Genomic DNA, 15,698 nt, shown 5'->3' on the forward strand with positions numbered 1-15,698 from the left:
AGATCTCACATAGAATTAGTTTGGACATCCAACGATTCAATATTACCGTAGGATTTCTTTACTGAAGGGTTTATTCCTCCATACAATCCTCCGATCATGAATCCGTTTGGCCCACTCTTGGTTCCCGTTGCATCTGTACCTCCTTTGTCTTCAGTTGGAACACTTCCACCCATCTCGTTAATGACTAGTTGGAACACTTCCACCGATAGACATCCCAAAGTTCAAAGGGAAACAAGGGGAGGATCTGGGTACACACATCACCACCTATCATCTATGGAGTGTTTCAAACTCCATGGTGGATGATAGTATTCGGTTACGTCTTTTTCCCTACAGCCTTACTGGCAACACAACCAAGTGGTACATTGATTTACCACGCGTGTTAGTCAATACCTTTGACGCTCTATCGATGGAATTCTTAAAGCACTTCCAGCTACCCATCCACTATGAAACTAGGACGGAACTCCTCACTTCATTACGTCAGGATACTGCCACCCATATCTCTGATCATATACAAGAATGGAGACGTAGGCGGAGGTTGGTCAAAGCTCCCATCCCAGACTATCTCTTAGCGGATTGGTTCTGCAAGTATCTACTCCCCCAAATCGCTAAGGATGTTGCCTTAGGTGGTGCGGTCATAGAAGACAAATCCATACGCCGTGCCCAACACTTAGATCTGATATATTCACAGTCTGGCACCCTATACGACGTAACTCCCAATGCCCCTCGTAACTCCAATGCTCCCGCTACTCAACAACCTAGAGCACATGCTGATGGGATTATTGGCACAACCTCCAAGGCTACTGTAAAACAACTCAGCGATCACATTGCCCAGATGTCAGTGGACCCCTCTACCAAACCGACTGCTCTTCATACCACCACAATCAACTCTATGTAGTCTACACAAAAACACGGTGGTAAGAACAAGAAGAATAAGAAAAATACTGCTCCTTCTGAAGATAAATAAAAAAATCCATCTAACCCCAAGCAAAAGGCAGTTGCGTCCTTTAAAGATGGAAAGGATAAACCTACCAGATTCCCTTTAAAAATTTGTGTCGAAGACCACATGACCTATCGTTTCCCGCGTCTTCAGGAGTGTAGAGATTTCATTTCTAAAAAGGATACTAGCAGGACCCCTGCTTTCCTGAATAATCCTTTCCCTGCTTAGCAGCAACAACACCTTATTACAAACCAACCCCAACCCCCATAAGGGGGCAATGGTGGTTCGCAACATCCTTTAGCTGGTGAAGGACCATCTACCATTTACACCTTTGAAACGGTAGATCTACAAACGAGAGCCAAATCTTATGGAGCTCCAGTCGCTCATGTAGAGGAACTATCCTCAAGTCAACACCCACCGCTGCTTAACAATATTTATATCGAAAGGCCGGTTTTTGACCTTGTGATTGACCCCCCTAAAGGGGCACTTCGATGCACAACACACATTACATCTGCACATGCCACCCAAAACTACAACATTGTAGAAAACTTGGTGCAAGTGGTGTCAGCTATGTCATCGCTCAAAGTATTACAAACATGTCCAACATAAAGGAAAGCTCTGATTTTGGCCATTGGTGGTATCAACCCTCAGGATTCCATGCTTGCAATTTTCGACATGCAAAAGTGTAAATCTCCCCTTTCTCACCAGCTTGCATTTCAGGTGCAAATCTTTTCGAAAGGTAAAGGTATACATAGAACTGTCATTGACGAGGGTGCTTCTACCTGCGTAATGTCAACTTCATGTTGGCTCACTTTGGGTTCTCCAAACCTATCCCCATCGTTGAATTCCATTAAATGGCCACACTTTCATCCCAAAAGGTTACCTAGCTAGCTAACCCATCACCTTGTATGGGAAAACGGTAATGGTGGACATCGAAGTCATAGATAGAAAGCTCAACTATAATCTCTTATTGGGTCGTAGTTGGACTAATGCCATGACTGCCATTGTGTCTACTATATTTCGCATCATCCCATTTCCATTGGATGCAAAGGTAGTCACATTGGACCAGCTGTCTTTTTCACCCTTGATTATTCCCCATTACCAAGCGGCTCTGTACCCTTAGTGGGTGGTGTACCTCACTCTTACGTTAGTATCGGTACTGGTCTACTGAAGGGCTCTTCCTTGATGGGTTGTTTCCCTCTTCTTCCACCAGTGATTCCAAAAACAATCAATATGGTTTCATCCATTCCTCACGAATCGACTAATCCTTGGATCCTACCGGCCCCTTCAGACATTGACACTTACGGAGAACAAATGCTGCTGTCACCAGCTGAATTGGCCTACCAGGCCATTCAATCTGCATCTGAGTCTCCGGTCACTTTGGTCACAGCCAATGGTACCACTGCCCCTCCCATAACTGCTCCTTCTTTCGATCCCCTCAATCAAGTCCTACCTACGAACGAAGCTATTAGAGAGATCATGTGTTTAGAAGAGCGACCTTGGGAGGACTCACACCATCGTGTTTTGATATCTGATTCAGACATGATGTTTCTTCAAATATTGTCATTTTATGCACCTAAAATCATTTACTTACCTTATATGACTATCCAAACTTTAGACTCGAAAGGGAACATGGGAAATCTTTCAAAGAGCTTGTTCATCAATATTTCTGTCAAGACAAGTATCGCGAAAAATATACAGATTGGAGCCAAATGCAATCCTGAGGAAATTGTGAGCTTCATCTATCCTTTTAACAATTTCCACGATGTTTTCCCTTGGTCTTATGAGGAAATGCATGGCATAGACCCTTCTATTGTCAAGCATGAGATCAAGAAGTATCGAGAATTCTTTTTACGGTATTTTTATTGCTCGTTAATTCAAAAAATCCTCGAGTCTCCTTCTTCGGGCTCGTTAAACTACCATGAAGAAGATCGAGCATTCTTTTTATGTTATTTTTCTTGCTTGTTAATATGAAAAACCTCGAGTCTCCCTCTTTGGGCTTGTTAAAATACTATAAAGAAGATATGAGCGCTTTATTTTATGGGATGTTTTCTTGCTCTTAAAAGCCAAGAAATACCTGAATTTTTCATCATTGGGCTTGTTAAACACCTACAATGACGGTCTAAGCAACTCTTTTTCACTCTTTTTCTAGCTCATTAAACTGAAAAAGATATTTGAGCATTCCTTTTAGGAAATTTTCTCGCTCATTAGACTGAAAAAACCTCGAGTTTTTTCTTCAAGCTCATTAAAAACTTATGAAGATGATCCGAGCATTCTTTTAGGTACTTTTCTCACTCTTTAAACTTAAAAATCCCAAGTTTTTGTCACTGGGCTTGTTAACAATCTATGGCAAGAATAAGAGAACTTGCTTTTTTGGGACCATTTGTCGCTCTTAAATCGAAAAATCCTCGAGTTTTTCCCTTCTTCAGGCTCATTAAATCTATGAAGAAGGAATGAGTAGTTCTTTTACCTCTTGTTCCTTGATCACTAAACTGAAAAACATACTTTGAATTTTCTTCATTTGAGTCGTTAAAATTTGATGAAGGTATTGAGTTTGTTGTCGCGTGACTCATTAAAAATTCACCACGAATATCGAGTTTAGTCCGTCTCCTCATACTCATAACAAAATGAGGTCAACATCTATTGAGCATAGGTTTCTCTTTATCTAGACTCAGTATATTAACTCACGGAAAAGTAACCGATCTGGGTATAATATTTAACCTTTGTCACACTTGGTTAACAACTATGACAAAGGTACCACCATGGAGTCATTCTTTATGATCTTTTTAGACTCTCTAAATATGAAAAGGCCACTGAGTTATCTCATCTGGACTCATTAAATTACAGAGATGTGAAGTAGATTTTCTCTTTTTATTATCCTGTTCAGACTCTTAAAACGTGAAAAGATATACAAGTTTTCTTGTCTGGACTCATTAATCTAATCAGATAGGGCATATAGTCGCTCTTTTTGTGGTCCTTTTCAGACTCTTCAAAATATGAAAATATTGATGAGTTTACCTGTCTGGACTCACTAAACTAATTAGAAGGGGAAAGTGGACAATATAAATGTGTTAAGTATTTGAAATATTTTTTTGGCAGCAGTCATTCCCTTGAACATGGCACTCCCTTAGATAAACCTTCCTTGTGACGACCTCTCAATATGAATCTTAGCAGCCTATGAGTTTAGCCTATATACCCCGATGTTCTTGCATCTCTGTATCCTAACACTCTTTGGTGTTCATCATGATTCTAGTGTTGCATGGTTAAAACCGTTGTCGTGCCTTCTATTGTTTAAGGGAAAACCTTTTTTCTTTTATTTCCTCCATCAACCTATCAAGCATATTCTTTCATCATGCCCTCTGTCGTTTTAACCCAGTGTTAAAAAAGATTCCTCAAAAAACAAATAATTCATGTCCCATTTCATGTCAATTGATGTAGGACACATTATTGCCTACCTTTCGACAGGTCTCTTCCTATCGACTTCAACATTCTATCTAGAAAAAAGACCCAGAAACACTTCAGTGCCTTGGTACTTGCAGACATCAGTGGCAAGTCGCCTTTTTTTTTATTAGGGGTTCTCATTATTGGCTCCTAGTTAAACAATTCTATGAGTGTTCGATGACAAAAACATTTTTCACACTCGCTAGATTGTACTGTGCATCTTGGACACCATCACCATTATTGGTGGCATTCCTCGCATCTGCCAACAGTCTCCATTATTGACTAGTAATCAGATGATTTTGTGTATGTTCCACATCAACACATATATTCACATGTATCGATTTATGATGTTCGGTGAAGCGGAAATCAAGACCTTGGGTAAAGGCTTGCATCACTCAGCCTCGTTTCCTCTCCCAAGTTGTGTACATTTTTTTTCAGAGGAAGCTCATCAGAATGATCCTATTATGACACTAGTTCCACATTGTGCTTATTGGCGGCCAACATCGTCATATCTCTTTTATGAGAAAATCACTCTCACATAGCTACTGAGTGTGGGAATGCCCAGCTGAGGACATGATTTAGTTGTTTTATATATATGTGTTGTATCAGGTTTCCCGTACCGCTTGAAGCTCTGATCCTCTCTCTCTTTTTGTCAAGAAGGAACAAAAAAATTAAGTATAAAGTGTTTCGGCCATCATCACAACCTCTGATCTCACACTTTAGGGGGCATCTGTTATATAGGAAAATTACCTCCTCATTAGTTCAGAGGGAAAAGACATGATGACTAAAGCAATGAACAAGTTCACAAGCCTTGTTTCCAAGCTAACATTGTCTATACACTAGCAAGCTGCTTTACAAAGATTCTCAACAAGCCTAAGGGAGTGTTAGTGACCCAAGTAACTCTACTTGTTACCTCAGGAAAAACATTAGTAAACCTTAATGAGGATCTAAGGGTCAAAGGAGCGGATTGACTAAGAAATATCCCCATATTCTCTCCTAAATCAACTCAGAAAAGAAAGGAAACATCCAAGTTCAACCTATTTGGGGGATTACTAATCCTAATGGAGTATGCAAATGGGAAAGAGCTCAAAATAATGGCAACATAATTGCTTTTACTTAAAGAAACTAATGGAGAAACTTGGCAACCCTAACCTCACATGCCATTTAAGCAGAGCTAGGGCTATTTTGAAAGGGGTCAGATCATTTGATAGGATAGCTTACTTGATTGTCGAGCAGAGTCTCAGACTTAAGCATAAGAAGTTGGTAAGAAGGGAGAGAGAGAGGAGATGGAGGGGTAAGGGAAGGCTGATGCAATCGATTGTTGTAATCACTCTTTCAACATTAATATAGAATTGCAGATGTACTATCCACTCCATGATGTTGGTACTATAATTATTTATATGTTTATTCAATGTCTTTTAGCATGAGTATATTAATTATGTGCCACTAGATGTCTTTTGTATATTCATGCATTGATTATCAAGGTTTTATGTTGTGATTACGCTTGTCTTTTCTATGTATAGGACTTGATTTGGAGCTGGCTTAGGGGACTTACGCCTAGCTGCATTGCACTCTCGAGCAACTCCACACGAAGGCTTGAGGTAATGAATCCATCCCACTTTGATAGTTAGTTGTTGAATATGGACATGCATGTATCTTTATGATAGCTCCAGATAATATTACAGTCTGTCAAGGGTCCCGAGAAGACCCTTGAGGGTTCCTTCATCTTCCATACACCATGCATTAATCCCTATAGCACCAGTGGGTTTTGTGATTCCCTACTATCCTACGGATCATGGTCTTCGAGATGTGATTAACAACTTCTAATTGGAAATTAGCTTGGTGGTAGTAGGAGGATGATTGGTCTTGGAAAAAACTAAACAACGATGTTAAGTCAGACGTCATGTGATTCTGAAAATGAGACCCATGGTCCTTAACGATCGTGCAGGGCACACAGAAGTGACAGATGTCCTGATTAAATAGGAATAGCACCATGGTTTCTCCATCGGCCTGAAAAGTGGGAAGGGCTTCCACCCATTTCGTGAAATAGTCCATAACTATAATAATGTAGTTATGTCCGTTAGAGGAAGTGGGGTTACAAGTGACGAAGTATATCCCCCATTTGGAAAAGGGGCCGATGAAGATAACTGGGTGCAGTAGAGCTGGAGGAGCGCACATTTTCTTTGTAAACACTTGACAAGGGTGCCATTACCAGAAAACCTTGACACAACGTTTGAACAAGGTTGGCCAGTAGTAACCTGCGCGTAAGATTTTCTAAGCTGTAGACATGCCAGAAAGATGACCGCCACATTCCCTAGCATGGAAGTCATTTAAAATGTGTTCTAACTCTTCATGAGTGAGGCAATTTCGAATACTTATATCAGTGACACTACGATATAAATTATCATTTAGCACTAAATAGTGTCGCGCTTGCTGGCGGATGCGACGACGGTCACCTGATGATAGTTCAGGGCGGAAACGTTGCGCTTGGAGGTAGACAAGAATGTCACCATGCCAAGGGTTAGTAGCGTTGACCAGATAAACAACTTCATCTAGGAGAGGGTCATGGGATATCTTGTTGGGACCAACAATGGGAAGATCCGACAAAAGTTTGGTGAAGACTAAGGATTTTTTCACCTTGGCAGTGGTGAGAACTAGATAAAATTGTTGGAGGATGACTATCCATTTGGAATATTTTCCTCCAATGATTTGATGAGACAAAATGTGTCTCATAGGATTCTCCAAAGTGATGACATAGTCTATCGCAAAAGTATATAGTGTCAAAATCGATTAACAACAAAGACAACTACCAAGGACAGCTTTTCCCCATGTGAATATCTGAGTTGGCCCATCCAGGCCTTTCGACAGATAATAGATCACTTGCTAACTCAGATCATCATGAGTTTGAACCAAGACCATTCCAAGAGAGGATGGCAAGGCTGCTAGGTATAGGAGAAAGTCACGCCCATAGTTGGGAGGACTAAGGAGTGGGGCTGATATGAGCACCTTTTTCAAGGTATCAAATGATTTTTGAGCTTGATCATCCCACAAGTATGGAACTCCCTTCTTGAGTAGGTGCATAAAGCCTTTCGTCAACTCGGCATAGTTTACGATGAACTGTCATAAGAAGTTTGCTTTCCCTTGCAAACGTAGGAGCTGCAAAATGGATCGTGGTGTGGGAAATTGAATAATTTCATTTACCTTATCAGGATCAACCCTAATCCTATACTTGGAGACAATGAAACCAAGTAGGCATCCCGACTTGACAAAGAAAATGAATTTATGCAGATTCAGACGTATGTTATAGAACTTGCACCTAAGAAAAATAGCTCGTAAATTATTTTGGTGCTGAGCTCGCTTCCTGGAATGGGCTGGGAGGTCGTCCAAGTAACCCTGAACAATGTGTATGATATTGTGAAATTTATAGTAGATAGTTCGTTGAAATGTTTGTCCAAAATTATTTAAACTGAATGGGAGTTTTCGATACAAAAATATTCTACATGGGAAAATGAAGGTGGTTTTTTTTTTCTCGTCTATCGGTTTTATAGAGATCTGGTTATATCCTAAGAAACCATCCATGAATGAGAAGTATTCACAACTAGCGCAGTCGTTGATGATTTGGTTGATGAATAGTGTCGGATAGTTATCCTTTGGACATGCAATGTTCAAGTCTCGACAATCGACACAAACGTGGATGGTACCTTGTTGCTTATCGACATGAACCAGATTGGAAACCCATTCTGTTAAGGGAACGAGGTAGACAAAACCAACACTTGATAATTTTTCCACCTCAGTCTTGATGGCTACAGTTTTGCGGGGGTGGACTGGTCGAAGCCTTTAGCAGACAGGCTTGGCATTTTCATATACCTTGATCTCATGCTCTATAATAGATGGATCTATGTCGGGCATTTCCTTGTAAGACTAAGCAAATACATCGCAAAATTCCTTAAAAAGGTAGGTGAAGTTTGCAATTTCCTCGGGAGTGCAATTGACTCCAACCTGGATGTTTTCCACGATGCCCATCGTGATAGAAATATCGATGAGAAATGTCTTTGAAATATTTCCCATGTTCTCTTCTGAATCCAAAGTTTGGATAGTCATATAAGGTGAGGGAACAATTCCAGGTGCGTCATAAGATAGGATTTGAATGGGCATCATGTCCAAATCAAATATTGAGATATGATGGTGAGAGCCCTCCCAAGGTCGCTCTTCAAAACACATGTTCTCTCAAATAACTTCGTCTGAAGGTAGGACTTGATTGAGGAGATCATAAGAAGGAGAATTTATGGGAGGGGATGTAGTACCGTTGGTCGTGACGAAGGTGACCAGAGATTCAAATGCAAATTGAATGACTTGGTAGGCCAATTCAGCTGGTGACAATGACATTTGTTCTTTGTAAGTGTCAATGTTTGAAGGGGCCAGGAGGAACCAAGGATCGGCCATTCACAAGGAATGGATGAAACCATAGAGACCGTCTATGGAACCGCGGGTACGGGAGGGGAAAACAACCCATCAGGGAAGAGCCCTTTAATAGACTGGTACCGATACTGATGTAAGAGTTAGGTACACCACCCACTAAAGGTACAAAGCCGCTGGGTAACGGAGAGTAATTTTGGGTGCAAAAGGATAGTTGGTCCACTCTGACTATCCTTCCATCCAATGGAAATAGGATGATGTGAAAGATAATAAACACAATGATGGTAATGGCGTAAGTCCAACTACGACCCAACAATAGATTATAGTTGAGCTTTCTATCTACGACTTTGATGTCCCTGTTACCATTTTCCCACTGAAAGTGATGGGGTAGCTGGTTAGGTAACCTTTTGGGATGAAAGTGTGGCCATCAAAAGCTTTAAGGGAATTCAATGGCGGGGATAGTGTTGGAGAACCCAAAGAGAGCCAACATGACGCAAGTTGAAGCACCTTCGTCAATGAAAGTTCTATGTACTCCTCGCCCTTTTGAAAATATTTACACTTGGAATGCAATCTAGTGTGAAAGGGGAGGTTTACATTTGTCCATGTTGAAAATTGTAAGCATGGAATCCTGAGGGTTGACCCCACCAATTATGAAAGCATAACTTTCCTTTGTGCTAGATAGGTTTGTAATACTTAGAGCACTGACATAGCTGATGGTGCTTGTGCCAAATCTTCTACAATACTGTAGTTCTGGGCAGCACGTGTAGATGTATTATGCGTTGTGCAACGAAGTGTCCCTTCTGGGGGGCAAATCATAAGATCAGCAACTGGCCTTTCGATATGAAGATCGTTAGGCGGCAGTGAGTTTTGACTTGAGGAGGCTTTCTCAACATTAGCGACTGGAGCTCCATGAGTTTTGGCTATGGTTTGAAGATCTACTGTTTCAAAGGTGTAAATGGTAGATGGTCCTTCACCAGCTGAAGGATGATGCAAATCGCCATTGCCCCCTTGTGGGGGTTGGGGTTGGTTTGCAATAAGGTGTTGCTGCTGCTGAGTAGGGAAAGGATTGTTTAGGACTGCAGGGGTCTTTCTAGTGTCCTTTTTAGGAATGAAGTCTATGCATTCTTGGAGACGCAGACAACGATATGTCATATGGTCTTCCACACAGATTTTACAAGGGAATTTGGTAGGTTTTTCCTTTCCATCGTTAGAGGGCGCAACAACCTTTTGCTTTGGGTTGTACAACTTGGTTGACTGCTTTTTAGAATAAGAGGTAATTTTCTTATTCTTCTTGTTCTTACCGCCGAGTTTTTGTGTAGACTACACAGATTTTATCGTGATGGTAGGAATATCAGTCAATTTGGTAGAGTTGTCAACTGACAACTGGGAAATGTGACCGCTAAGTTGTTTTACAGCAGCCTCAGAGGTAGCACCGATAATACCATCGGCGTGCACACTGAGTTGTTGAGTAGCGGGAGCTGTTACACAAAATTTTGTCACTGTCCCTGTACTCCCCATTCCTTGATCCTGGAGGAACTCTATAGTGAACCCTACATGCTTACCCTTCATGAGCAGTACAATTCCCTGTTGCACCATTTCCCCAAAAACTTCTGTTTTGCCAAGTTTATAAGACTGGCGCTAATGGCCCTTATCCTCCTCGCATCGATATGCAGGGATTAACACTGTCCCTAGCTCCAACCAGAGTGACTGAGCATTGTTCCTATTGTGTTGGCCCTCTTATGGAAAGTTTTTTAAATAAAGAGCCAAAGCTTCCAGCTCTAGAAGCTTTGTAATGGAATTTTGGTAAATGGTTTGGCTGGATGGGGTTGAGGATGTTAGTTTGGGCTCCTTTCCCCTATAATGATGGAACCACCTCAAGGGATAAGACCTTCTCCCATGAGAAGAGGATCAATCTCCCATCCATTCATCCTATATAAACCTCCATTTTTCCCAAGCACAAGCTAGTGTTAATGTTGGTGTGCTAGTGCTAATTAAGTTTGGAGTAAACAATAAGCTATTCATAGTTGTAGCTCTCTAGTTGTGTGAGGGAGAAGTGTGAAATTGGTTTAGTGTGAAGCCTAAAGGGAAGAGCCTTAAAAACTACTATTGTTGAGGCCAGCATGGAATGCTAGTAGAAGTGTGTGGGAACCTGGTCTTGTTAGAGGAGAATGGAAACGTCAAGACAATGGTTGTAAACTCTTCTTGATTCAATATATATGCAACTATCGATTGATTTCCTACATGATTTGTCATCTTACATGTTCATGGTTTAATGTTTCTTGACTTGTTAAGTAGGTTGAATTACAATTTGTCTATTATCATAGTTGTTGTTTGCTGTTGTTTACTTGTTTCAGGTGTTTGAAGAAGGAAGCGAGAGATAGCTGGAACGACCAAGCAAGGACTTCATCAAACGAGATAAGTGTACTAAGAGGTAGGCCCTCTTAATTGGTTCTAACCTAAGGAAATCTTCCATAGAATGTATCAGTTGTGGCTAGGCCCATTATCAGGCTAGAGGAATTTATTTGTTTCTGCACTTATAATTATACTTCACCACAAACCGACGAGCATACTGGGGAGCCAATCCTTCTGTTTGTCTTAGATTTCATGATTTATGTGAACTTTTCTAGTTCCACTTTTTCCCTTTGGTTCTGTTTCTTTTCTCCTGCTTATTGGTCTGAGTTTGAAATTCATAGTAGCAAATTTGGTCCCTTTTTCATTTATTTATTTATTTTTTCCTTGACACCCTCACTCAGTGTGCTTAATCCACTGACAGTCGCACTGATCAGTGCGATATGCTGAGGAACAGTTGTGTTGACCAGCCTCTGGAACATGATGTTAGTTAGGAAGTCGTGCCAATGCCTATAAGTGAAGATTAGGGTTTGTCCCCAATCTTGGCCAGTGTGTTTTTCTCTCATGATTTTGACCCTGTAAGCCTTTTAGACCATTTTCTCCCTGACTAGAAAGCTGCTTTTCATTTGGTTTTGTTTTCTTGTTGGCTTATCATCTTTCTGCTTGATTTCTTGAGTCATTGGATGGTCAGTGACACTAGGGCATCTAGATCATCATCCATTCAGTTGATTGTGAACTCAGTAAGTCGAGTTGTAGGTGTACTTACTCGCATTTCGCTTGTGGTCCTTTTACAACTTTAACCTCCATTACACAAGATTTTCATTTGCTTGTCTAAACGTTTCTTTTCCGGCATGGATCACATTGCTTGTACTGTTGTTGGTAAATTTGGTGCTTCATTATTCTGAATGAGTCTCTCTTTTCATGTTTTCATTTGCTTGAAGAGTTGATTGTCTCAAAAAAATTTCATTGAAGTGTTGTATGCGAAAATTTCATTTTGTTGTCTCATTGAAAAAGTATGAAATTCTAGTTTGTTGCATCATTGTGCTACGATAGCCTACATCATTAGAAACTAGGATTGCATTGGCATTTGAAAAGGAAAATAACTCATTTTATTTTGAAAGGATTGTTAGAAATGTGCTTGTCAGGAAATTAGGAGTTGGAATGCATTTTTCATTAGTTTATTTTTTTGAAAAGTGAAGTTGTGAAAGATCATTTTTCTTTCAGTTGCTTGGTTGTTTGCATTTGATTGTGTAGTTTCTACCCTCTCTAGTGTAGGAAATTCATCGAATTGAAAGGGTCTTGTATCATTTAGTTGCATTTAAGGTTTTTTTGATTCACATCCCTAAGGCCCGAAAACTGAAACATAACTCAAGATAAACTTTAAAATGAACTCAATTAAACTAAGGCACATTTGACATTTAATGATCATATCTAGAAGGTATAGGCTAGAGACATGTTCCAGTCTCTTTAAACCTATAAACTGTCGTTAGTTTGAGCATTAGACAACGCTAGTATAGACTTGTGCTCCCCATACCATTGAGTATATAACGGGAGACCCCTATAAGCTACAATCCTTTATCCTTAGGAAGCTGAGTCGACCACCTTGCAAACGTGATACACTGAACACAACATTCGGGGAGATTGCCTGCTTGTAATTCTCGGTTCATCGAGAGGTATTCTACAGCTCACGGTGTTGGGTTGTGTTATATTCTTTCCAAGACTAGCCTACGTAGTTTACGAGGGGGTTAGAGGGGGGGGCAGAGCCCCCGCTTTGTTGCATCGATTGCGCAGCGGGGGGTTCACAAGGGGTTTGAGGGGGGTAGGCAGCCTCCCTCTACAGGATTCGGGGCAGTGCCATGAGGAAATTTTTTTTGGACCCTATATTAGGTTGGGCGGACCTACCTATGGTTTTGTGCATGGTTTTCATACATGGTTTTGGACGCGATGGTTTTCGGTCCATGGTATTGGATTCTTCAGCATGTATAAATATGTATTATGACATTGAAAGGAACATAATGAAAAATCAATCTCGTAGTCCCAGTTTTGGGATCTAGGGGAAATCTCTATGTATATGTATTTTATGTGTTATGCTCTCGCATTGTTTATTTTCTGTGTTTTAAAATTCTTATACAAGTAATTTCTGTACGAGGTTAAAATCAACATTTGGTATTAGAGCAATTTTGGCTTCAAGGGGATGCCTTTGTTGCTGAGGGGTTTTGCTCAGGCTTGTGGTAGACCCTGTTCAATGGGAGATCTGCGGGATCGATTCTAGTGGTGAAAGAAGATGGCGAGTAGTGGAAAGATAGAGATCGAGAAATTTAATGGTCATATTTTTGAGTTGTGGAAACTCAAGATGGAGGATCTGTTGGTGGATAAAGATCAGTGGATTGTGGTAGATCTGGATACTAAACCAACGAGAGTGTCCGATGAAGAATTGAAGAAGTTAGATCAGAAGGCAAAGAGCACAATATGATTGTGTGTCTGAGATTCAGTATTGCTAAATGTATAAGGGGAAGCTATGGCGAAGGCTTTGTGGGACAAGTTAGGGACTTTGTACCAATCTAAGTCTCTCGTGAATAAACTGTTCCTACGGAAAAAGCTGTATAACCTGAGGATGAAAGATGGAGACTCGGTGATAGAGCATCTGAACGCATTTAATACTGTGGTAAGTCAGTTATTATCTTTTGATATTAAAATTTCAGATGAAGATAAGTGCATTAGTTTGTTGTGTTCTCTACCAGATTCATGGGATAGTCTGGTTATTTCAATAGGTAGCAATGCAACTGCCTTACAGTTTGATGAAATAGTCTCATCCTTTCTGACAAAGGAGATGAGATGGAAAAATATGGAGAGCCAGAATGGTGATGCCTTGTCTGTACGAGGACAGTCCCAGAACAGAAACAAAAATAAGTCATCGAGTGGGAGATCTAAATCTAGAGGGAGATATAAATCTCTAGGAAAACTTGTAAAGGTGGTTTGTTGGAAATGCAGAAAGGAAGGGCACTACAAAAGGGACAATAAATCTAAAGCTCCTGACAAAGGAAAGGGATCTAATGATGCTCCTTCTGCAGAGATGAAAACCACCTCAGATGAAGGTGGGGATGTATACTTGGCTTCTTCAAGTACACATGTAGACCATGAGGCATGGTTGATTGACTCAGATGTATCCTTTCATTTCACTCCCCATAGGGAGTGGTTCTGCGAGTATGAGAAATACGATGGTGGTGATGTCTTCTTAGGGGATGATAGGAAGGCTAGAATCATTGGTCATGGAAAAGTAAAGTTAAAGTTGCAAGGTGGAAGGTTTATAACACTTCTGGGTGTTCTGCATATTCTTGCATTATCCTAAAATATGATTTCTGTAAGTAAGCTGGATGATGCAAGTGTAAAATTAGTGTTCGAGAAAGATACTTTCAAGATGGTTCGGGGAGCACTGGTATTGATGTGGGGAGTTTGGATTGGAACTATGTACACGTTGTAAGGTAGCACTGTTATTGATGGGTGCAACAGTTCTATGGTTCCTGAAAGTGGAGTAGAAATTCTAGTGGTCTCTGGAGAAAATACCATGCTATGGCATCAATGGCTTGGACATATCGGAGAGAAGGGCCTTCAAATACTTCATGGTAAAGGTATGGTAGAAGGTATGAGTAACAACTCTCTGGATTTTGATTTCTGTGAAAATTGTGTATATGGGAAGAAAAATCGGGTGAGTTTCCCCTCTGGTGGTAAGAGGGCGAAATAGATATTAGAGCTTGTGCACATTGATGTGCTTGGACTTGTGAAGGTTCCATCACTCAGTAAGTCTATGTATATGTATCATTTATAAATGACTTCTCAAGGAATGCATGTATATATTTCCTTAAGAATAAATCTAAATTCTTTGATAGGTTTAAAGAATTGAAGGCTCTGGTGGAAAATCAGACAGAGAATGAGGTAAAGGTGTTGAGGTCAGATAATGGTGGTGAGTTTTGCAGCAAGGAATTTGAAGAATTCTGTAAGAAGTGTGGTATAGAACGATAGAAGACTACTCCACACACACCTGAGCAAAATGGAGTTACAGAAATAATGAACAAGACATTGATGGAAAGGGCAAGAAGCATGCTCAGTGGTGCCAGGTTAGGATAGGAATTCTGGGTAGAGGCAGTGGAGACAACATGTTACCTAGTCAATAGATCACCTTCATCAGTGTTGGAGGATAAGACTCCACAAGAGGTATGGACTAGTAAGAAAACATCTCTTTCACATCTGAGGGTATTTGGATGCGATGCATTTGTACATGTTCCAAAGGAGAAAAGAACAAAGTTGGATAGTAAATCTGAAAAGTGCATCTTTATTGGGTATAAGGATGGTTTAAAGGGTTATAAGCTTTGGAACCCAGTAACAAGGAAGGTTGTGCACAACCAAGATGTGGTGTTCAGAGAGGTGAAAGATGTTATTAAAAATGAATTCCAACCAAAGGAACCTGAGAAAAGATAGAGTTTGAGCTTAAGGAGGAAGAATCAGAATCTACAGTAGAGGAGGAATCAGAAGACGAAGAGCCACAAACTCCGGGTGT

This window comes from Pinus tabuliformis, chromosome 8 (assembly GCF_031772625.1).
Source record: "Pinus tabuliformis cultivar Carrire ecotype Pingquan chromosome 8, CPIR1, whole genome shotgun sequence".
Classification (NCBI taxonomy): Eukaryota; Viridiplantae; Streptophyta; class Pinopsida; order Pinales; family Pinaceae; genus Pinus; species Pinus tabuliformis.